General features: G+C 38.8%; 1 protein-coding gene across 8 annotated transcripts in view; it reads left to right on the top strand.

Moving 5' to 3' along the window:
* Positions 1–25,368, top strand: part of MTERF1 (mitochondrial transcription termination factor 1) — a 152,367-nt gene that overhangs the window by 73,203 nt on the left and 53,796 nt on the right. For 5 of the 8 annotated variants that reach the window (XR_011539491.1, XR_011539495.1, XR_011539492.1 and 2 more), the window contains exons 3-4: positions 19,078–19,160; positions 20,582–20,713. The gene's annotated coding sequence lies outside the window, so the exon portion shown is untranslated. Of the gene's footprint in view, positions 1–19,077; positions 19,161–20,562; positions 20,714–25,368 lie in introns of all 8 variants that reach the window. The other 3 variants (XR_011539493.1, XR_011539494.1, XR_011539497.1) reach the window with 1 other exon arrangement.

Genomic DNA, 25,368 nt, shown 5'->3' with positions numbered 1-25,368 from the left:
ACTTGGAAGGTCAGTAGGATCAGCAGAGACTTATTGCTGTGTGTTTGAAATGAGATGCTTTTTTTTGCCATTGCAAATAATATTTTATTATTAATGATTTATCTAAATTTTAATGTATTTATATATTTTTGATCAGTTATGTACTAATATCATGACAATGATTATTCAATTCATTAATATTAACATTTGGAGTCTAGGGGTCACAGTAAATTTAGATGAAGACTTACTGAGAACTAAGGTAAGATAGTCAATAGAAGAATTTCAAGAATAAAATATATTACATTCATCTAAGAGAAAATTTGATGTCAAGGAAAAAAATAAGTTATTTACAATTTCTGACTGTTACAAATAAGCTTGATCATTTATTTATTTATTTTTTACAAGATATTTATTTTCTTTTTTTAATTGCAGTAACGTTTACATCGTAATATATTTCATATTCTGTGTAGATTACATCATGTTCACCACCCAAAAAGTAATTATAGTCCATCCCCTCACATGTAAGCCTAATCACCCCTTTGGCTCTCCCCCTCCCTTCCCCTATGGTAACCACGAATCCATTCTCCATTGCTATGTGTTTGTTTGTCGTTGTTTTTATCTTCTACTTATGAGTGAGATATACAGTATTTGACTTTCTCTCTCTGACTTATCTCACTTAGCATAATACCCTCAAGGTCCATCCATGTTGTCACAAATGGCCAGATTTCATCATCTCTTATGGCTGAGTAGTATTCTATTGAGTATATATACCACTTCTTCTTTATCCGTTTGTCCCTTGATGGGCACCTAGGTTGCTTTCAAGTCTTGGCTATTGTGTATAGTTCTGCAGTGAACAGAGGGGTGCATGTATCTTTATGCCTTTGCATTTTCAAGTTCGTTAGATAAATACCCAGCAGTGGGATAGCTGGATCATATGGTAGATCTATTCTTAATTATCTGAGGATACTCCATACTCCTTTCCATAGTGGCTGCACCAATTTGCACTCCCACCAGCAGTGTACGAGGGTTCCCTTCTCTCTACATCCTCTCCAACACTTGTTTCCTGTCTTGTTGATTATAGCCATTCTGACCGGAGTGAGGTGATACCTCATTGTAGTTTTGATTTGCATTTCCCTAATAATTAGTGATGTTGAACATCTTTTCATATGCCTGTTGGCCATCCGTATATCTTCTTTTGAGAAATCTCTGTTCGGATCTTTTGCCCATTTTTTTTGTTGGGATGTTGGTTTTCTTGTTGTTGAGCTGTATGTGTTCTTTGTATATTTTGGATATTAACCCCTTCTCTGATGTATGGTTTGCAAATATCTTCTCCCAATTGTTAGATTGTCTTTTCATTTTTTTGATGGTTTCCTTTGCTGTGCAGAAGCTTTTTAGTTTGATGTAGTCCCATTTGTTCATTTTTTCTTTTGTTTCCCTTGCCAGGTCAGACATGGTACTTGAAAATATGCTGCTAAGACTGACGTTGAAGAGCATACTCCCTATGCTTTCTTCTAGAAGTTTCATGGTTTTGGGTCTTACATTCAAGTTTTTAATCCATTTTGAGTTGATTTTTGTGCATGATGTAAGGTAATGGTCTACTTTCATTCTTTTGCATGTGGCTGTCCAGTTCTCCCATCATCATTTATTGAAGAGACTCTGCTTTCTTCATTGTATGCTCTTGGCTCCCGTGTTGAATATTAGCTGTTCATAAATGTGTAGGATTTATTTCTGGGCTCTTGATTCGGTTCCATTGATCTATGTGTCTGTTTTTATGCCAGTACCATGCTGCTTTGGTTACTCTCGCTTTGTGGTATATTTTGAAATCAGGGAGTGTGATACCTCCAGCTTTGTTCTTTTTTCTCAGGAATCCTTTGGCTATTCAGGGTCTTTTGTTGTTCCATATAAATTTTAGGATTCATTGTTCTGCTTCTGTGAAAAATGTTGTTGGAACTTTGATAGGGATTGCATTGAATCTATAGATTGCTTTAGGAAGTACGGACATTTTAACGATGTTAATACTTCCAATCCAAGAGCATGAAATATCTTTCCCTTTCTTTGTGTCTTTGATTTCTTTCAACAATGTTTTATAGTTTTTGGTGTACAGATCCTTCACCTCTTTGGTTAGGTTTATTCCTGGGCATTTTATTCTTTTTGTTGCAATTGTAAATGGGATTGTATTGTTAATTTCTCTTTCTGCTACTTCATTGTTAGTGTATAGAAACGCAACCGATTTTTGTATGTTGATTTTGTATCCCGCAACTTGACTGTAGTCATTTATTGTTTCTAAAACTTTTTTAGTGGATTCATTAGGGTTTTCTATATATAAAATCATGTCCTTTACAAAGAGTGACAGTTTCTCTTTCTCTTTTCCTATATGAATCCCTTTTCTTTCTTTTTCTTGCCTGGTTGCTCTGGCTGGGACTTCCAATACTATGTTAAATAAGAGGTGACAGTGGGCATCCTTGTCTGGTTCTTGTTCTTAGAGGGATAGCTTTCAGTTTTTCTCTGTTGAGAATGATATTTTCTGTGGGTTTGTCATATATTGCCTTTATTATGTTGAGGCATTTTCCTTCTATGCCCATTTTAGGGAGAGTTTTTATTATAAATGGATGCTGTATCTTGTCAAATGCTTTCTTAGCATCTATTGAGATGACCATGTGATTTTTATTCTTCATTTTGTTAATTTGGTGTATCATGTTGATAGACTTGCGGATGTGGAACCATTCCTGCATCCCTGAAATGAAACCCACTTGATCATGATGTATTATATTTTTAATATATTGTTGTATTTGATTTGCTAGTATTTTGTTGAGGACCTTTGCATCAATGTTCATCAGTGATATTGGACTGTAATTTTCTTTTTTTGTGTTGTCCTTGTCTGGTTTTGGTATCAGGATAATTTTGGCTTTGTAGAAGTAGTTAGGAAGCCTCCCCTCCTCTTCAATTTTTTGGAAGAGTTTGAGAAGGATAGGTATTAAGTCTTCTTTGAATGTTTGGTAGAATTCACCAGGGAAGCCATCTGGTCCTGGACTTTTATTTTTTGGGAAGTTTTTGATCTTCTTACTGGTGATTGGTCTATGCAAATTCTCTACTTCTTCTTGGTCCAGTTTTGGAAGGTTGTATGTTTCTAAGAATTTATCCATTTCTTCTAGATTATCCAATTTGTTGGCATATAGCTTTCATAGTATTGTCTTACTATCTTTTGTATTTCTGAGGTGTGCATTGTAATTGCTCCTCTTTCATTTCTAATTTTATTTATTTGAGCCTTCTCTCTCTTTTTCTTGGTGAGTCTACCTAAGGGTTTGTCATGTTTGTTTATCTTTTCATAGAACCAGCTCTTAGTTTCATTAATTTTTTCTCTTGATTTTTTTTAGTCTCTATTTTGTTTATTTCTGCTCTGATTTTTGTTATTTCCTTCCTTCTCCTGACTTGGGACTTGTTTGTTCTTATTTTTCCAGTACCTTTAGATGCACTTTTAGATTGTCTATTTGGGATTTTTCTCCTTTGTTGAGGTAGGCCTGAATTGCTATAAACTTCCCTCTTAGAACCACTTTTGCTGTATCCCACAGATTTTGGCATGTCTTATTTTCATTTTCATTTGTCTCCAGGAATTTTTTGATTTCTCCTTTGATTTCTTCATTGACCCAATTGTTGTTCAATAGCATTTTGTTTACTCTCCACATTTTTGTGGGTTTTCTGATTTTCTTCCTGTAGTTGATTTCTGGTTTCATACCTTTGTGGTCAGAAAAGATGCATGGTGTTATTTCAATCTTCTTAAATTTATTGAAACTTGTTTTATGGTCTAATATGTGATCAATCCTGGAGAATCTTCCATGTGCATTTGAAAAGAATGTGTATTCTGTGGTTTTTGGATGGAATGTTCTATATATATCTACTAAGTCCATCTGGTCTAATATGTCATTTAAGGGCAGTTGTTCCTTCTTGATCTTCTGTTTGGATGATCTATCCATTGGTCTAAGTGGAGTGTTAAATTCTCCTACTATTATTGTGTTCCTGTCTATTTCTCCTTTTATGTCTGTTAATAATTGCTTTATATATTTAGGTTCTCCTATGTTGGGTGCATAAGTATTCTCAAGTGTTGTATTTTCTTTTTGGATTGTTCCCTTTCTCATTATGTAGTGCCCTTGTTTGTCTCTTGTTACAGTTTTTGTTTTAAAGTCTATTTTGTCTGATATAAGTATTGATACCCCCGCTTTCTTTTCTTTGCCATTTGCATGGAATATCTTTTTCCATCCTTTCACTTTCAGTTTGTGATTGTCTTTAGGTCTGAAGTGTGTCTCTTGTATGCAGCATATACATGGGTCTTGTTTTTTTCTCCAAATTGGCCACCCTGTGGCATTTGATTGGCACATTTAGGCCATTGACGTTTAAAGTAGCTATTGGTAAATATGCATTTGTTGCCATTTTGTTACTTTCTTTTTCTGGGTGTTTTAGTAGTTCTCTGTTCCTTTCTTTCTCTCTTGCTGTCTTCCCTTGTGGTTTGATGGCTTTCTTTAGTAATATGTCTGATTTCTTTTGTCTTACCTTTTTGCTTACTTATTATAGTTTTCTGATTTGTGATTACCTTGAGGATCCTATTTAATATGCGATGTACGTAACAGTCTATATTGAGTTGATAGTCTCTTTAGCTGGACCTCTTTCTAAAAGCTCCACTTTTTCACTCCCCTCCTTCCACAGTTTATGTTTTTGAAATCGTAGTCTCTTGTTTAGTGTGTGTCCATCCATTACCCTCTTATCATTGAAACAGGTGATTTTAGTACTTTTGTCTTTTAACCTTCATATTATCTTCACAGGTAGTGATCTGTTACCTTTACTATATTTTTACCTTTACAAATGATTTTATTACCTGTTTTTTTTTGGATAATTATCTCTATTTGTGGTCGTCGCTTTCCCACTTAAATAAGTCCCTTCAGCATTTCTTATAGAACTGGTTTCTTGGTGATAAACTCCTTTCATTTTTGCTTGTCTGGAAGCTGTTTATCTCTCCTTCCATTCTGAGTGACAACCTTGATGGACAGAGTATTCTTGGCTGTCGGTTTTTTCCTTTTAGCACTTTAAATATGTAGTGCCATTCGCTTCTCACCTGTAGGGTCTCGGCTGAGAAGTCCGCTGATAGACTTATGGGCTTTTCTTTGTATCTCACTTGTGGCCTTTCTCTTGCTGCTTTTAGGATTCTCTATCTTTAATTTTGGACATTTTAATTATAATATGTCTTGGTGTGGGCCTCTTTGGGTTTATCTTGTTTGGAGCTCTCTGTGCTTCCTGTACTTGGATGTCTGATTTCTCCCTTAGGTTAGGAAAATTTTCATCTGTTATTTCTTGAAATGAATTTTCTGCCCCTTTTTTCTCTCTCTCCTCCTTCTAGGACACCTATAATCTGAATGTTAGCACACTTGATATTGTCCCAGAGTTCCCTTAGACTGTTCTCATTCTGTCTAATTCTTTTTTCTTATTTCTATTCAGCTTGGTGATTTCCTCTACTCTTTCGTCTAGCTCACTGATCCATTCTTCTGCATCCTCTACTCTGCTATTAAATCCCTCCAGTGAATTTGTCATTTCCAGTATTGTATTCTTCATTTCTGATTGGTTCTTTTTTATATCTTTCAGTTCTTTGCTGTTGAGCTCACTGTGTTCATCCAGTCTTCTCCCAATATCTGTGAGCATCCTTATGATATTTTGTTTGAACTCTTTGTTGAGTAGGTCACTTATTTCTGTTTTCATTTAGTCCTTTTTCTGGGGTTTTGTCCTGTTCCCTTGCTTGGAAAGTATTACTTTGTCTCCTCATTATGCCTCTTCCTCTGTGCTTATTTCTATGTGTTAGGTGAGTCAGCTACATCTCCGTATCTTGGAAAAGTGGCCTTATATATGAGGTGCCTTATGGGGTCCAGCAGTGTACTTCCCTCTTGTCACCAGTCCAAATGATCCAGGAGTGACCCTTTTGTGGACTACTTATGTCTCTCTGCTGTGGCAGTGTTGCTGTTACTGCAGGTACCCAGGGAGTCTAGTCTTTCCTTCCTTGGCATTCTGTTTTTAAATCCGGTTTGGGGAGCCCCAGCACCCTTGGCTCCAAAGTCTATCACCACACTCCTATTGCAGTTTTCCTCTTAATTGGGTTGGTACCCAGTGTAGCTGGTTGCTAGGCTCAGGGGCATACAGTTGTGATAGCCTCAGGCCTACATGGCTGTTGTCAGTTCTCTTAGGAGTGCAGCTGAGTGGGGCTGGCCCTAGTCACAGGAGCACTCAATTGTTTCAGGCTTTGGAAGGTGGGGCTGATCCTTTTTATGGCTATTTGTGAAGCCAGGTCTTCTGCCGCTGATAAGCCTTATCCCCCACAGGACCACACACACTGTCAACAGAGTCCTGGTCCGTGCACACTTCCCACCCCCATGGAGTGTATCCTGATGTCACACTGCAGAGGTCCCCACCTCTCCACCAATGCCCCCCACAGTTCTCCTAGTCCTCACACAGGCCCTGCCCCACAGAGGTGGACACCCTCGCCTGCCTGTAGAGGATCGAGGCACCCAGTCAATGCAGGCTGAAAAGTAGCCTGAGGGCTTGGTGTTGGATAGCGCTGGTCCCCAGGGCAGGTTGCCTGCCCTGGCTGAACTGGATTAAATCTGTGCTCTAGTGAGTGTGGCAGACCCCTGGGCTAACAGGCCAAGGGGAGAACCTCAGTGGTGCCTATAGGGGTCTGTGTCAGCATGTCAGCATACCTGGACCAGGTCAGAACAATGGCCCCCACCAATGTCTCATTCTCTGGAGAGGTCCCTCCTCTCACCAAGATGCCCCCAGAGCCTACCAGGTGAGTCTCATTTCACCAAAGGACTGTCAGCCTTCTCTCTGGTAATTTTAGGTTGCTGCAATGAGTAGGTTTGTGCCTGGGCCCTTTAAGATGTAGGTCTTTTGGGCTTTTGGCTGATAGCTTTTTTGGGGGTATCCTCGCTGCAGTTGATAGCCAGTGAAGCCAGAGAGTAAGACCCTTGTCTCAGTTAGGCTGAATCTGAAGTATGCTTATAGCAGTATTGGCCCCCACTCTGGACCTCACTCCTCCAGGGAGGGCTGTGTACCTTAGGGTGGCTCCCGCCTGGCCAGCTGACAAGCTCTGCTGCTCCCAAAGGTGGCTTTTTTCCTCTCCAGCAGGAATTTCTGCCTCTTCCACTTTAGTCAGGACTGTCCCTTGTTGTGGGGGTTCTTTTTATCCAGTTTTCAGTTTTCTCTCCAGGGTAATTTTTCCAAAAATAGTTGTATCCTGGTTGTGTTCATGGGAGGGGATGAGTTCATTCTGCTTATGCTGCCGTCTTGATGAGATGTCTCGAGATGCATTTTTGACAAATTTAGTGTTCTTTTTTTTTTTTTGAGGAAGATTAGCCCTGAGTGAACATCTGCCACCAATCTTCCTCTTTCTGCTGAGGAAGACTGGCCCTGAGCTAACATCCATGCCCATTTTCCTCTACTTTATATGTGGGACACCTGCCACAGCATGGCTTGACAAGCAGTGCATAGGTCCGCACCTGGGATCTGAACTGGCAAACCCTGTGTGGCCAAAGTGGAACATGTGAACTTAACTGCTGTGCCACTGGGCTGGCCCAAATTTAGTGTTCTATAGCTTGAGTGTTTGGTTCCTAATCAGGCTAGAGCTAAAAGAGTGCATTACAAAGGTGGATAAATCCTATGGCTTTTGCTTTAATAAGCCAGCAGGGTATCCTTTTGGGTACTAGGACTTGGTTTTGTGGCCAACATTGGGAAAGAGAAATGGGAGAGAAGAGTTCATGAGAAGTGTTTATGGTGGAACAGAAATTGTTAGGTCGGGAAGTAGGATCTAAGCATGTTGGAACAGAAGAGACTGAGTAAACCTTTCTGTTTACAGATGAGGCAGCTGAGGTTCTGAAAGAAACCCTGGAACTTCTGAGTGTTAATGAAAAACCACCTGAGTTGTTTGATAGGGCCATGGATTTGTTTTCCCTTCCCCTCAGTCTGAGGGGAATTCCATGGCCCTATTACTGCTCCCTAAGAGAGTATTGGGTTGTAGAGAAACCCAGAATTCTTTTTTTTTGAGGAAGATTAGCCCTGAGCTAACTACTGCCAGTCTTCCTCTTTTTGCTGAGGGGGCCTGGCCCTGAGCTAACATCCATGCCCATCTCCCTCTACTTTATATGTGGGACGCCTACCACAGCATGGCGTGTCAAGCAGTGCCATGTCCGCATCTGGGATCTGAACTGGAGAACCCCGGGCCGCCGAGAAGCGGAACATGTGAACTTAACTGCTGTGCCACTGGGCTGGCCCCAAACCCAGAATTCTGTCTGTCCCTTTTATTGAGGATATTACTGATCAGAAAGCCATGTATTTTCCTCTCTGGGGAAAGAGTCTCCTCAGACAACTTCTAGAACCAATTTGGCTGCATTTTGCAAATAGAGATGGAGAAATAAAGACCCATGTTGTTGCCTCCCCAGCATCATCATTAACCAAACCAGCTGGGTGACAAGCCTGTGGCTATGGAAACCAACCTTACTGAGGAAAGATGGATTATAAAAATAAGCCTCTTTTCTTTTCAACTTGATTGACTGGAATGATGCCTTGGCCTTTTGAATTAGATCTTGCAGAAATATCAGATTGGATCATTTAATCTTCTCAGTCAATAGCTTATCATAGTTTTCTTAAATATCCTGTCCTATGTGACCTTTTTGGTTCTGTTGAAGACAATGATGAATACTGAACTTTCCTACACATGGAGGTTTTAAATTGTGAACTCATGATATCCTTTGCTTTTCACTTGTGGAAACTCAGAATTCCTGAGATGGAGAAAAAATAGCACGCGGTGCTGGGCACACCCTTGCTGCAGGGCTGCAGGATGAGAAAGGAACAGTAAGCTCGGAGCTTGAGGTATCGGCATCTATCTATATGTAAATATTAGTTTTCATCTCCAAAATATTTTTTTCTTCTTCATTGAGGTTTGGAGGAGAGATGATACGTCTTATGTGCCACCAACTCTTATGTATGTTATGTATATATGTAAATGTCACACACACATACACACACACACACTCACACACACAGATGACAGAATTCCTTAACCACACTTGGAAACTCCATATGCAAGGATAATATACACTAGGGTTGCAGGGCAGGGGGAGAATATTTGTGACAAAAACATAGAAGCGTTTATTAAAAAAGTTCTTTGGGGGGCTGGCCCCGTGGCCGAGTGGTTAAGTTCGCGCGCTCCGCTGCAGGCGGCCCAGTGTTTCGTTGGTTCGAATCCTGGGCGCGGACATGGCACTGCTCATCAGACCACGCTGAGGCAGCGTCCCACATGCCACAACTAGAAGGACCCACAACGAAGAATACACAACTATGTACTGGGGGGCTTTGGGGAGAAAAAGGAAAAAATAAAATCTTTAAAAAAAAAAAAAAAAAAAAAAAAAAAAAAAAGTTCTTTGGGTTACTTGAACTATTTTCTTCTGATCTTATCTTTTTTGTCCCACAGTACTGTGCAGTTTTTACATCATTATTCTAGATAGCACTGAAAGGCCTGAGGTAGCCTATTTAGAAATGTTTCAACATATTAAACTGAACAGCAAGTAAATAATTTCAATTATAACTTGCAGCCGATAAAATCCTTCCAGAAACTGTCAGAATCTTAAAATCTTTGAAGTCTTCCTCTCCAACTGCAGAATTCTATAGGATACTAAAACCAAGTTCAGACTTTAGAGGGAAATTCTGTGATGGCAGAAGTGAGAAAACATCTCAAGGCCTTTCAAAACCATAAATCTAGGCATAGTGTTATGTTTCAGTTATGGATGGAGAATTTGTCTTCACTTCTTCTAAACTGAGACAGTTGTCAGAAGCTAACCAGAAACTGCCTTGCACAGAATGTTGAGAAACAGGAAATATCAAAGATAAAAGCAAGGAGATTAGAGCAAAGGGCACCAGTAAGGGACCCAAAGAGACTAGAGTGGGAGAACCAGCAATGGCCACACATGCAAAATGTTCATGGTATGTTAAAGAGGCCACGCCCTGTTTTAGAGCAAGACTTCGGCTCAGCTATTTTAAAGAGAGGCTTTTCTATTTTTGAGGCTTCTAAAGAAGGACCTATGGCCTCCATTGGTAACATCTTAAAATATTTAATAACTTCTGCCAGGATTTAGGTTCATCTGTTCTGTTGTAGCCAAGTCAAACTTGCTATGAGTTTAGATAAACTAGCCTGACACGCTTCCCTGGGGTGTAGACATTCTTATATGTGAGGATTATAGTTAGGTATTTACTTTTAGGAAACCATGATTCCTTTATCCTTAACTTTTATATTCCTTAATCATCTTGATTGCTTTTCTCTAAATTCTTCAAAGTTCTCTGAATACCAAAAATATGAGCTTGGTTCTTGCTATGATTATCTCAGGGTCAGACTTCTCATTTTGGACTCTGTAGGAAATGTAAAAACATTGAAGCAGTTTTCAACTTTTTTCCTTTGCAAAATAGGTGATGGATGATGTTCAAATGTGTACCAGAATATTAAAATCGATGTTTCTGCCGAGATCCAAAGATACAATTAATGCTGCATTCTAAAGGAGGAGGTAGTTCCTGTGCAGAATTTCCAAAGGAGTAAATTGAGAACTGGTTACATGATTCCTAAATCCCTCACCTACATGAAGGTCATCCATCCAGTATATCAGGCTGAGAGTGGAGAAGGAGTAGATCCCCAGATGAATGTTAAGGGTCATGCCGGAGAAAGGGGGTTTAGGTGCCAGGTAGACCAGCTGTAAGTGTGTTACATACCTAGCATTTCTGCAGCTATTATGCATTTTTCCTTTTCTTAATTTTTTTTATGTGTGTGTGTGTGTGTATGTGTGTGAGAAGAGTAAAAAAAGAAAGGATTTAGGTCTATAGTGGGTGGTGAAATCTTTTCCAAGATTAAATGTGAGGCCAGCTCTAGAAAAAGTGAGATGAGAATGTTTCTGCTGAGGATTTGGAGCATTTAGTGGAGTCATACGAAAGCTGAGAAGTTAGGGAAGTACATGGTTCTGTACTTGGAAGACTTACAGCAAGGTTTTATTGTAAATCTTTGTGAATGAGCTGAATGGACATTTACAGCTCACACTGTCCCCAACATTTTCATGTTAACAAATAACCCTCAGAGAGTGCTTGATGTGTGCTACATATTTGAGCAAAAATGGTTCTTCATATAAATTAAGTCCTCCAATAATATTCTTTCATAGCACTCTGTATTTCCTTTCATAGTAGGAACATAATTTTCTACTATATATATTGGTGGGATTATTTATGTCTTTCACTAGGCTGTAAATTCCATGAGGGCAAGAGACATGTCCATTTTGCTCACCACTGGATCGCCAGCATTTTGCAGAGTGCCTGCCACCTGGTTGATGTTCAGTAAATGTTTGCTGAATGGATGATTCAATAAAGATTGTCCTCTTAGACCCACAGCATGACTTGGGAAAAGAAGCACGTGTTGCTATGTGGGGGGAGGGCATGCTTGCCTCACCAGCCAGTTTGCCTGCCAGATGACCCTCATATCTGATGTGGGTCAGGTTGTGCTGTTATTCAAAGCATTTACTCTAACTCTGTGTCAAGAGTCTGTTTTCAAGATATGGTTCATGGAGGAAAAGAACACTGCTTGGTGTGTAATACGTATTTATAAATAAAGACATCCTAAAGGAGGGGGAGTTATTTATGATTAATAATCTGGACCCTTTGGTCATAGACAATAGTTACATTTATATACTATGTAAATTTTTGTGTTTTGATTTAAAAGCACCCATCTTAATCATAAGTATGCTACCATAAACTTTCTCCCTCCTGTAACATAATCTTTATAATCACCATTTAATGGCTATAAAATGTTTCAGTGAATAGATTGTCCATAAGATAATTAATCATACTCCTATTGCTGAACACTTAGTTGCTTCTAATTTTTTCAATGTTGTAAATAATACAGGGAGCAACAACTCTGTGCATATAGCTTTTACCATCCCTTGAATATTTTTCTTTTTTAAAATTTTTAAATTTTCATTAATTTTACTTTTTTTATTGCAGTAACATTGGTTTATAACATTATATAAATTTCAGGTATACATCATTATATTTCGATTTCTGTGTGGATTACATCATGTTCACCACTCAAAGACTAATTATAATCTATCACCACACACATGTGCCTAATTACCCCTTTTGACCTCCTGCCGCCCCTCTTCCCCTCTGGTAACCACCAATCCAATCTCTGTCTCTATGTGATTGTTGTTGTTTTTCTCTTGTATTTATGAGTGAGATCATACGGTATTTGACTTTCTCCCTCTGACTTATTTCACTTAGCATAATACCCTTAAGATCCATCCATTTTGTCACAAATGGCCAGATATCATCCTTTTTTATGGTTGAGTAGTATTCTATTGTGTCTATATATCACATCTTCTTTATCTATTTGTCCCTGCTTCCAGTTCTTGACTATTGTGAATAATGCTGCAATGAACATAGGGGTGTATATACCTTTACATATTTATGTTTTCATGTTCTTTGGATAAAGACCCAGCAGTGGAATAGCTGGATTGTATGGTACTTCTATTAATTTTTTGAGGCATCTCCATACTGTTTTTCGTAGTGGCTGCACCAGTTTGCACTCCCACCAGCAGTGTACAAGTGTTCCTTTCTCTCCACATCCTCTCCAACACTTGTTGTTTCCTGTTTTGTTAATTATAGCCATTTTGATGGGCGTGAGGTGATATCTCATTGTAGTTTTGATTTGCATTTCCCTGATAGTTAGTGATGTTGAACATCTTTTCATGTGTCTGTTGGTCATCTGTATATATTCTGTGGAGAAATGTCTGTTCATCTCCTCTGCCCATTTTTTGATTGGGTTGTTTGTTTTTTTTTTGTTGAGTTGTATGAGTTCGATATATATTTTTGATATTAATCCCTTATCAGATATATGGTTTGCAAATATCTTCTCCCAATTGTTAGGTTGTCTTTTCGTTTTTTTGATGGTTTCCTTTGCTGTGCAGAAGCTTTTTAGTTTGATGTAGTCCCATTTGTTTAGTTTTTCTATTGTTTCCCTTGCCCAGTCAGACACGGTACTTGAAAATATGCTGCTAGGACTGATGTTGAAGAGTGTACTGCCTATGTTTTCTTCTAGAAGTTTCATGGTTTTGGGTCTTACATCCAAGTCTTTAATCCATTTTGAGTTAATTTTTGTGTGTGGTGTAAGATAGTTGTCTACTTTCATTCTTTTGCTTGTGGCTGTCCAGTTTTCCCAACACCATTTATTGAAGAGACTTTCCTTTCTCCATTGTATGTTCTTGGCTCCCTTGTCAAAAATTAGCTGTCTATAGATATGTGGGTTTATATCTGGGCTCTTGATTTGGTTCCATTTATCTGTGTCTGTTTTGTGCCAGTACCATGCTGTTTTGATATAACTTTGTAGTATATTTTGAAATCAGGGAGTGTGATACTCCAGCTTTGTTCTTTTTTCTCGGGATTCCTTTGGCTATTTGGGGTCTTTTGTTATTCTGTATAAATTTTAGGATTCATTGTTCTGCTTCTGTGAAAAGTGTCATTGGAACTTTGATAGGGATTGCATTGAATCTGTAGATTGCTTTAGGAAGTATGGACATTTTAACGATGTTAATTCTTCCAATCCAAGAGCACGGAATATCTTCCATTTCTTTGTGTCTTCTTTAATTTGTTTCAACAATGTTTTATAGTTTTCGGTGTACAGATCTTTCACCTCTTTGGTTAAGCTTATTCCTAGGTATTTTGTTCTTTTTGTTTTGATTGTAAATGGGATTGTATTCTTAATTTCTCTGTCTACTACTTTGTTGTTAGTGTATAGAAATGCAGCTGAGTTTTGTATGTCGATTTTGTATCCTGCAACTTTACCCTATTCATTTATTATTTCTAAAAGTCTTTTGGCGGATTGATTAGCATTTTCTATATAGAAAATCATCTCATCTGCAAATAGTGACAGCCTCACTTCTCCTTTCCAAATTGGATCCCTTTTATTTCTTTTTCTTGTCTGATTTCTCTGGCTAGGACTTCCAATACAGTGTTAAATAAGAGTGTTGAAAGTGGGGATCCTTGTCTGGTTCCTGTTTTAAGAGGGATAGCTTTCAGTTTTTCTCCTTTGAGAATGATATCAGCTGTGGGTTTGTCATATATGGCCTTTTTTATGTTGAGGTACTTTCCTTCCATACCCATTTTATGGAGAGTTTTTATCCTAAATGGATGCTTTATCTTGTCAAATACTTTCTCAGCATCTATTGAGATGACCATGTGATTTTTATTCTTCATTTTGTTAATGTGGTGCATCACACTGATTGATTTGTGGGTGTTCAACCATCCCTGCATCCCTAGAATAAATCCCACTTGATCATGGTGTATGATCTTTTTAATTATTGTTGTTTTCGATTTGCTAGTATTTTGTTGAGGATCTTTGCATTGATATTCATCAGTGATATTGGCCTGTAATTTTCATTTTTGTGTTCTTTCTGGTTTTGGTATCAGGGTAATGTTGGCTTCATAGAATGAGTTAGGAAGCTTCCCCTCCTCTTCAATTTTTGGAAGAGTTTGAGAAGGATAGGTATTAAGTCTTTGAATGTTTGGTAGACTTCACCAGGGAAGCTGTTTGGCCATAGACTTTTATTTTTTGGAAGGTTTTTGATTACTGTTTCAATCTCCTTACTGGTGATTTGTCTATTCAGATTCTCTGTTCCTTCTTGATTCAGTTTTGGAAGGCTGAATGATTCTAAGAATTTATCCATTTCTTCTAGATTATCTAATTTGTTGGGGTATATAGCTTTTAGCTTTTCACAGTATTCTCTTATAATCTTTTGTATTTCTGAGGTGTCTGTTGTAATTTCTCCTCTTTCATTTCTGATTTTATTTATTTGAGCCTTCTCTCTTTTTTTCTTGGTGAGTCTAGCTAAAGGTTCATCAATTTTGTGTTTCTTTTCAAAGAACCGTCTCTTAGTTTCATTGATTTTTTTCTGTTTTCTCTTTAGTCTCTCATTTGTTTCTGATCTGATTTTTGTTATTTCCTTCCTTCTACTGATTTTGGACTTTGTTTCTTCTTCTTTTTCTAGTGCACTGTTAGATTGTTTATTTGAGATTTTTCTTATTTGTTGAGGTAGGCCTATATTGCTATAAATTTCTCTCTTAGAACCATTTTTGCTGTATCCCATATATTTTGGCATGTCATATTTTCATTTTCATTTGTCTCCAGGTATTTTATATTTCTCCTTTGATTTCTTCATTGACCCACTGATTTCTCAGTAGCATTTTGTTTAATCTCTACATATTTATGGCTTTTCCAATTTTCTTCTGTAGTTGATTTCTAGTTTCATACTGTTGTATTCCAAAAAGATGCTTGCTCTTATTTTGATCTTCTAAAATTTTTTGAGGCTTGTTTTGTGACCTAATATTTGATCTCTCCTGGAGAAGGTTCCATGAGCATTGGAAAAGAATGTGTATTCTGCAGTTTTTATATGGAATGTTGTGTATATCTCCACCAAGTCTGTCTGGTCTAATCTGTCATTTGAGGCCAATGTTTCCTTATTGATCTTCTGTTTGGGTGATCTAACCATTGGTGTAAGTGGAGTGTTAAAATCTCCTACTATTATTGTGTTGCTATCTGTTTCTCCTTTTATGTCTGTTAATAATTGCTTTATATATTTAGGTGCTCCTAAGTTGGGTGCATAGATATTTACAAGTGTTATATCCTCTTGTTGGATTGTTCCCTTTATCATTATGTAGTACCCTTCTTTGTCTCTTGTTATAATTTTTGTTTTGAAGTCTATTTTGTCTGATATAGGTATTGCTACCCCAGCTTTCTTTTCATTGCCATTTGCATGGGGTATCTTTTTCCATCCCTTCCCTTTCAGTTTGTGAGGTTTAGGTTTGAAGTTTGTCTCTTGTAGGTGGCATATGTATGGGTCTTGTTGTTTTTATCCAGTTGGCCACCCTATGTCTTTTGATTGGAGCATTTAGTCCATTGACTTTTAAAGTAATTATTGATAAGAATGTACTTATTGCCATTTTGGTACTTTTTTTCTGGGTGTTTTAGAAGTTCTTCTCTGTTCCTTTCTTCTTCTCTTGCTATCTTCCCTTGTGGTTTGATGGCTTTCTTTAGTATTAGTCTTTAGTTTGGGTTCCTTTCTCTTAATTTTTTGTGTATTTATTATAGGTTTCTGGCTTTTGATTACCATAAGGTTCATATATAATAACCTACATATATAGCAATCTATATTAAACTGATGGTTTCTTTAGTTTGACCTCTTGCTAAAAGCTCTACTATTCAACTCCCCTCCTCCCACATTTTATGTTTTTGCTATCATATCTAATTTTTTTTTTTCTGCATGTGTATCCATTACTCTCTTATCATGGAAAAAGGTAATTTTAGTACTTTTGTCTTCTGAACTTCATTTTAGCTTCATAGGTTGTTGATCTGCTACCTTTGCTGTTTGTTTGCCTTTGCCAGTGATTTTATTGTTTTTTTTTTTGATAATTTTCTTATTCCTATTTGTGGTCTTTTCTTTTCCACTTAAATAAGTCCCTTTAGCATTTCTTGTAAGGCTTGTTTCTTGGTGATAAACTCCTTTAGTTTGTGCTTGTCTGGGAAACTCTTTATCTCACCTTCCATTCTGAATGATCACCTTGCCAGGTAGAGTGTTCTTGGCTGTAGGTTTTTTCCCTTCAGCACTTTAAATGAATCATGCCCCTCCCTTCTAGCCTGTAAGGTTTCTTCTGAGAAGTTGGCTGATAGCCTTATGGGGTTGCCTTTGTATGTAACTTGTTGCCTTTCTCTTGTGGCAGTTAGGATTCTTTCTTTATCTTCAATTATTGACATTTTAATTATAATGTGTCTTGGTGTGGGCCTCGTGGGTTTATCTTGTTTCGTGCTCTCTGTGCTTCCCGTACCTAGATATCTTTCCTTCCTTAGGTTAGGAAAGTTTTGAGCTATTATTTCTTCAAATAGATTCTCTGCCCCTTTGTCTCTCTCTTCTCCTTCTGGGACACCTATAATATGGATGTTAGTGCACTTGACATTGTCCCAGAGGTCCCTTAGACTGTCCTCATTAGTTTTAATTCTCTTTTCTTTTATCTGTTCAGCTTGGGTGATTTCCTGTAGTCTTTTGTCCAGCTTGCTGATCCATTCTTCTATATCATCTACTGTGCTTTTGAGTCCCTCTAGTGAATTTTTCATTTCCTGTATTGTATTCTTCATTTCTGATTTATTTTTTGATATTTTCCAATTCTTTGTTGAAGTTCTTGCTGAGTTTGTGCATTCTTCTCCCAAGATCAGTGAGCTTCCTTATGACTTTTAGTTTGTGCTCTTTGTCCAGTAGATTGTTTATCGCTGTTTTGTTTAGTTCTTTTTCTAGGGTTTTGTCCTGTTCCTTTACTTGGAATGTATTCCTTTGTCTCCTCATTTTGCCTTTTTCTTTGTGCTTATATCTATGTATCAGGTAGATCAGCTACATCTCCCGATCTTGGAGAGGTGACCTTGTGTATGAGATGCCTTATAAGGTCCAGCAGTTTGCTTCCTCCTTGTTACCAGTTCCAAATTTCCAGGAGTATCCTCTGTGTGGGCTATGTGTGTCCTTCTGTTGTGGCAAGGTTACTCCTGCTGCAGGTGCCTGAGGAGGCTAGGCTGTCCCTCTGGCCAGCTGGTTGTAATACTCAGTGCCTGTGGCTGCTATGGTCCCTTCAATCACTTTATTAGGCATAGGGAACCCCAGCACAGTTGGCTGCAAGGTCTCTTAGCACACTCCTCTTGCAGTTTTCCTGTTAAGTGAGTAGGTCCACAGTGTGGCTGGTTGCTAAGCTCAGGGGCTTACAATTGCTATAGGCCTCTGGCCTGCAAGGCTGTTGTCAGCTCTCTGTGTTGCAGCTGAGTGGGACCAGCCCCAGGCATGGATCCCCCACTTGTTTCAGGCTTTGGAATATGGGGCCAATCCTCTATATGGCTGTTTGAGAAGCACAAGTCTGCTGCAGCTGACAAGCCCCACTACTATGGGACTACACACCTGTCAAAGCAGTCCTGCCCTGTATGTGGTCCCTGACCCACTTAAGTGGGCCCAGTCACCTCACTGCAGAGGCCCTACATAGTCCACCAACATGGGTCCACCCCTTGTGCATGCCCTGCCCCACAGGGGCAGACCCACTTGCCCCCTGCAGAGTTTCCAGGCACCCTGCCTATGCAGGCCCACAGGTTGCCCAAGGGCTTGTTGGGTGGGGCCAGTCCCTAGGGCAGACTGCCTGTCCTAACTGAGCTGGATTAAATCAGTGCTCTAGTGGGTGGGGCAGACCCCTGGGCTAATAGGCCAGAGGAAGAAGTCCCATGGTGTCTGCCAGCGTCTGTATCAGCATGCCTGTGCTAGATCATAGTAATGGCTGCCGCTAATGTCTCAGTCCCTGGGGAGGTCTCACCTCTTGCTGAGATGTGTGCAGAACCTATCAAATGAGTCTCTTTTCACCAAAGGACTGTGCACATTTCTTTCTGGTGATTTTAGGTTGCTTTCCAAAATGGGTGAATTTGTGTGTGGGCCGTTTAAGATCAGGCTTTTCCCCCCTTATGTCTGATGGCTTTCCTGGGGTATTCCCTGTTGTACTTAATAGCCAGCAAAGCCAGGTATTATGACCCTTGTCTCGGTTGTACTGAATCCAAAAGCTGCTTATTGTGGTACCACTCCCTTGCTCAGATCCTCTACTCCTCCAAGGAAGGCTTGTACCTTAGGATTGCTCTTGGCTGGCTGTGAAGCACTGTGGCTTGAAGATGGCTTTTTTTTCCTCCAGAAAGGCATTTCTGCCTCTTTCACCTTAGTCAGCACCATCCCTTGTTGTGGGGTTCTTTTTATCTAGTTTTCAGTTCTCTCTCAGGGGTAATTGTTCAAAGAGTAGCTGTAAATTTGTTGCATCCATGAGAGGAGGTAAGTCCAGAGTCTGCTTATGCCACCATCTTGACACTGTCCTATCCCCTGTGGATATTTTTCTAGGAAGGTTTCCCTTGGATATTATTCCAGACTGCTGGCTTAGAGAATGAGGAGTTAAACTGATTTTTAACATGGGGTATTTTTTCAGATATTTGGAGCTGAGTCTGTGTTCTGGCACTGAGGATCCTACTGCAGGTGAAGTCCCATAGCAGGAGTCCCTGAAACATCAAGGTACCTGGGCACCTACTCCAAAGCTGTGAAGAGTCTTTGCCAATATAAGGATAGGAAATTAGAGGGTTTGAGTTACCTAATTTTTTTTTCATTTCCATTAACATGTTTATTTTAGGATTTGTGTTTTTTAAATATAAAAATTATTTTTAAGAATAGTTTTAGAATTACAGAAAAATTATGAAGATACTACAGAAAGTTTCCATATACCCCACACCCAGTTTGCATGATCGTTATCATCTTATATGAGTATGGTACATTTATTATGACTAAGGAACCAACATTGATATAATATAGTATAATTAGATTTGTCTACTTTTGTTTATTTTTCAAAGTTGAAATTATAAGGCTTTTATTCCATACACCAGCACTCAAGTAATCCTAAAGTTAAAGAAATGAGGGGCTGGCCCGCTGGTGCAGCAGTTAAGTGCGTGCGTTCCACTTTTCAGTGGCCCAGGGTTTGCTGGTTTGGATCCTGGGTGTGGACGTGGCACCACTTGGCACACCATGCTGTGGTAGGCATCCCACCTATAAAGTAGAGGAAGATGGGCATGGATGTTAGCTCAGGGCCAGGCTTCCTCAGCAAAAAAAGAGGAGGATTGGCAGTAGTTAGCTCAGGGCTAATCTTCCTCAAAAAAAAAAAAAAAAGAAAGAAAGAAATTAAAAGAGAAAGGAAAAAAGGAAGACCAAGATCATAGTCACAGATGCTCCTTGAGAAGACAGGAATGTGGCCCTTGCCCTTATTTCTACTTAAAAAAAAAATCAATGTAGGATAATATACAAGATGGGAAAATTTGGAAGCATTCTATTTTTAAGAAATTTCCATTAGTAATTGCTTGCTGTATTTTTCAGTGTTATTGCTGAGAACTGACTAGTGTGTTTTACAAAATATTATTGTTCTTTTCTTCCTGATGTTTACTCCAATTCTGCTAAAAGTCTTATTTTTTAGTAAATTAATTTTGAATTAAAAATATTAAAAAAAAACTTGTTTTAATCTTTTTTTTTTCCTGCTATAATCTTTAGAAGTTATTGTTAGACTGACTTGCAGTCCTTCTTGGGGTATCCTTTTCTGTGTCGGAACTAGTTTCCTAATTACCTCTCTTGAGGGTAATTGTCCGACTGTCTGAAGGATACCGTTTAGGACTGCTATCCTAAAAAAGTTGAGAAGATGAAGATTGCCTTTCTCACTTTTCCTTTTGACTTTCACTTTTACTTTTTTTCTTCTTTGGTTTCTTCAATCCCCAAGTGTGGTCTGTAGTCTCTGTGATGCACCCAATGATCCCTGCCTCCCCTTTTGTGTGATTTCCACCCCTTAAGTAACTTGCTTCTAACCAATAGGATATAGAAACATTGAGGAGATATCATTTCCATGATTAAGTTATAAAAGATTGTGACTTCCTGGCAGACTTTGTCTTTCTTGCTAGGTTTGATGAAGTAAATTGCAATGGTGAAGAGGCCCATGTGGCAAGGAGCTGAGGGTGGCCTCTGATCAGCAGTCAGTGATAATCAGGTCCCTCAGAACAACACTCAAGGAACTGACTTCTGCCGATAACCACGTAAGTGAGCTTGGAATTGAATCCTTCCCTGGTAGAGCCTTCAGTTGAGACCACAGCCCTAACTGTCTTGATTACAGCCTCATGAGAGACTATGAAGCAGACCCAGCTAATCCTGTCTGGATTCCTGACCCACAGAAATGGTGTTGCTTTAAGTTGCTAAATTTTGGGGCAAGTTTATACACAGTAATAGATAACTAACATACCAAGGTTCCCTCCACTCCAAAGAATGTGATGAATCACAAAGAAGTCACCTTTGAATATATATTTCTCAAGATAATAGGAATGATGCTTTATTATAAAAATTATATGACCTTTGAATAGGAGAGATATTTTTAGAGATTTCTTAGAGTGTTAAAGTAGTAAGAAATCTCACAGGTGATCTGGTTAATGTTTCTCTAGGGATGTTCCACAGAAAACAGAACTCTTGAATTTTCTTCTACAATTGGTTTCATTCGCACCCTCCTTTATTTTATGAAAGATATCCCCTGGCACTTAACTGATAAGTCTGAAAGACCAGGAATTTAGCAGTCAGCCTTGATTCCCTTCTCTTGTAGCCACCCTTCCACCCATATAACCAATCGCCACCAAGCCTATTAATTCTGTCTTCAAAATATACCTTAAATCTGTTTACCTTTTCCATTGCCATCACACTGGTCTAATTTGCCTTATCTCTCACTTGGAACCGCTACCACAGCTTTTGTGGTAGGCAAAATAATGCCTTTCCTCCTATACCCCCAAAGATGTGCACTCTGTAATTCCTGGAATCTGAACATGTTACCTTACACAGCAAAAGGGACTTTGCCAGTGTGATTAAGGGTATAGGCCTTCAGATGGTGAGATTATCCTGGATTAGCTGAGTGGGCCCAACCTAATCACATGCATTCTTAAAAGTAAGGAATATTTCTTGGCTGAGTCAGAGAGATGAAATGGAAGAAGAAGGAGGAGAGATTTTAAGTATGAGAAAGACTTGACCCACCATTGCTGGCTTTGAAGAGAGAAGAAGGAGGCCACAAGCCAAGGATTGTGAGTGGCTTCTAGAAGCTGAGAATGGCCCAAGCTTGCAGCCAGCAAGAAAACAGGGACCTCAGTTCTACAACCATAGGGAACTGAATTCTGCCAACAACCCAAATAAGCAAGAAATTAATTCTTCTCTAGAGCCTCCAGAAAGGAATGCAGACCTGCAGATTTTAGCTCAGTGAGACCCATGTCAGACATCAGACCTACAGACCTGGATGATATAAATTTGTATTGTTTCAGCCACAAGGTTGTGGTAATTTATTACAGCAGCAGTTGAAAACTAATGCCGCCTTTTATTATTCTTCCTAAGTATTCTTCCTGGTGCTTCAAACTGTGCTTGACTGGACAGCCAGAATGACCTTTTAAAAAACAAATTCTATCAGAGCACTTCCCTGTTTAAACTCCTTTCCATTGTGCTTAGAATAAAACCCAAGCTGTTTTCTGTGACCCAGAAGTCCTGCAGGATCAGGCCCCTTTCAATCTCTCCAGTCTCTCCTGAAGTCATTCCTCCTTTCTCACCTCACTGGCCTTTCAATTCTCTGAGCTTGTTAAGCAGTTTCACACCACGGGTTTTCACAGATGCTGGTCTTTTGCCTGGAATGCCTTCCTCTGCTCTTTACATGTAGTCCACTTCTCATTCGTCAAATATCATCTTAAATGATACTAATTATATGAATATCTCATAGATTATATTAGTATTATTTAAGATACTATGATATCTTGATATATTACGCTGTTAGAGACTTTTTCGTATTATCTTATCTAAATATGCCCCCTTTGTCATTATTTTATATTAAAAAACCTATTTATTTCCTTCATAGCACTTTTTTCAACTTGGAATCATATATTTATTTGTTGCTTATTTATTGCCTATCTTCCCAACTAAACTCTAGGCTTTAGGAGAACAGGGATTGTTTATTCTTGTATCCCCAATACCCAGTGCACTGTCTGGCATATAAGAGATGATCAATAAACAGTTTTTTGAGTGAATGAATGGATACTACTTTCATGGGATGTTTGTAGACATTTTTCCAGGGAAATGGTTTTATGGTCAAATAAGTTTGAGAAATTAGGAACTAAACAAAGTTACACAGATTTCTTTACTGCAGGACTTTTCTGAGGCTTTAATTTCCCAACACATTATCCGTTGCTAGTGAATCCTGAGTCTCTAAATGCGGCTATTGTTTGTAGCTTTCCTCCCTGTCATTTGACATGGAACTTCTTTTTCGAGGGAGGTATCTCTTAGGACTGGTGGATGCCAATGTAATTCAAGGTCCTCATTTTCTAGACAAGGAAACTGTAGCCCAGGAAGATTCACTGACTTGCATAGGGTTATACTGTGAGTTTTGGTAGCAGTCAGGTCTTTCATGAAAGTCTGAACATTTAAGAATGTCTATACCATCTTTAAATGATTAGCCCAACCAATAGGGAAAGTTATGTTTAGAGTAAAATTATATATGAGAGCTTAGAGCAGACTATATCAAGGAATTTGGCCTCCTTTGGAAATTGCCATTTTGGATAAAAATACCACAACTGAGAAAAAGTTATTCAGACCCCATAATTTAAAAATTTACCACACCCCTTCACCCATGCTCAGATCAAAACAAAAATTCATACAATTTAGTTGGCCCCAGCTGCCTGGAATAGGAAGGAATTAGGCAAGAGGCATAAGGGAAAGTCTGGATTTTATTTACTTACCTGATTACTATGTTTTTGTGGAAATTTTTGTGTGGGAATTCTAAGAGGATCTGAGAGTGGAATCCATATGTTCACTTTCAACATAGGGAATCAGTTGAGTGTATGATTAAGTGCCTGGCTTTGGAATCCTACAGCTGTGGGTTAGAGACCTTGCTCCATCACTTACCACCTGTGTGACATTTAGCATATTATACCAAACCTCTCTAGCCTTTGTTTTCTCATCTGCAAATAGGAGTAATATTAATTCCACCTCATAGGGTCGTGGAGATGAAATGACGCATGTAAAGAGCTCAGTACCAACAAACATTGTAAAAGTTAGTATTTTTAGAGAAAGGAGTTTAGGTGTGCCATTGATGAGCATCTGAGGGATTGGTGAAAATACTGAGATAGGTTTTAAGGTTCCTCAGTGAGCTCCATTGATTGATTTAGAATCTCCTTGTAAGACTGTGCTGACTTTGCAAACTGTGCCTTCTACCTTGGTTTTGAAAAATACCAAATAAGAAAAAACAGAGTCCACATATAATTTCCATTAGGCTCACTTCTTGATCCTTTAGGATTTTGCCTGTAGATCTGGAACAGTAAGATTGTCTGACCTAATGCAGCATAAACACACACTGGCCATGATTTAACAACAGCAGCATAGTCAACACCTTTTATTACTAAGAGGTTTATGTGGTGTGCTTGGAAAAACAGCCGTTAGTCTGATATTTTGAGGCCTGTTTTTCAGCTTTGTTAGGGTAGATGGAGAGTACCTTTACCAGAGCTAGAGTGGTCTTCTTCCTAAGGCATGGTCTTTCTAGGGTCTGTTGAATGCTTGGGGTGTTTAGTGAGGTCTGTCTACTTTGGCTGGTTGAAACCCGAACAATTCCAAATCCTGTGGAGGCTCTGGCAGTTGCTCAGCCCCAAGCTCCCCTGTAGTTGTTCTTTGTCTGGCTTTGAGGAGTATTGTTCTGTGGATCTATTGCCTAGTATCCAGCCAAAGACTCAAGGGGGCCCCTGTGCAGATTTCTGGAACTCCTATTTATTCCTTTATAGCACTTTTCTCAACTTGGAATTATGTATTTGTACAAACAAATTACACAGCCCCTTTCTCTCTGGTAGCATGCCCCATCAATTCCAGCTGCCTCAGTGGCCCTGAATTCTGATCTGTTTCCTCAGCACCCTACACTGAGATCTGTAAAGTACTTCTGGGATCACCTTGTTTATTTCCCTTCTCTCAAGGATGAGATTTTACCTGTTATCCAACATGGGCAAACAGTTATTTCATATGTCTTGTCAAGTTTTATCATTGTTGAAGAGGAAAGGTTTCTCTGTTGTGGTCGGAAGTGGAAGTCCTTTCCCTCTTTTAGGCTTCACTACTTTACCATAGGGCCTGTACCTTGAAGAATCTCCCCCTCAGTTCTGTAGTGGTGAGGGATTTGCTCTTACACTATACGCTCTTGCCAAGTTTCTCTTATGACTAAGGGTCTGAGTAGGACAGATGGCGGGTATGGATCAGAGAATCAGTCTATCATCAGAGGGCAGAACAAAATTAACCCATCAGTAACTAAAACAGTATTTGTAGCTGTGTGCTTGATATATTTAAGAATCTAGAATGTACAAACGATGGCATGTTGGCTTATGTGATGGGTTTATTTCTGAACTCATTTCTAATCAAGCTTGATTTTAAACAACTTATTAGTGTTTAAATTGGTTATGATTGAAATCATTGGAATCTATGCTCATTTCTATATTCTTAAGCTGGAAAGACCTGACTGTATTAGAAAAGGACATGGCTTTCCTAGGTGCAAAGACTCCTTCTAGGCTCAGGGTCATGCAAGAACGCTTATTTTCTTTAGTCACCATGCGCACGTTAATTATGATAATATAAGCTAATAAGCTATTTCTATACCAATTTCTTCAATATAATTTGAGGTAAGAAGTAATCACATATTGATATC

Source organism: Equus przewalskii, chromosome 4, assembly GCF_037783145.1.
Source record: "Equus przewalskii isolate Varuska chromosome 4, EquPr2, whole genome shotgun sequence".
NCBI classification, from domain to species: Eukaryota; Metazoa; Chordata; class Mammalia; order Perissodactyla; family Equidae; genus Equus; species Equus przewalskii.
Note: the sequence above shows the minus strand (reverse complement) of the source record. Positions and strands in the feature narration are given on the sequence as shown.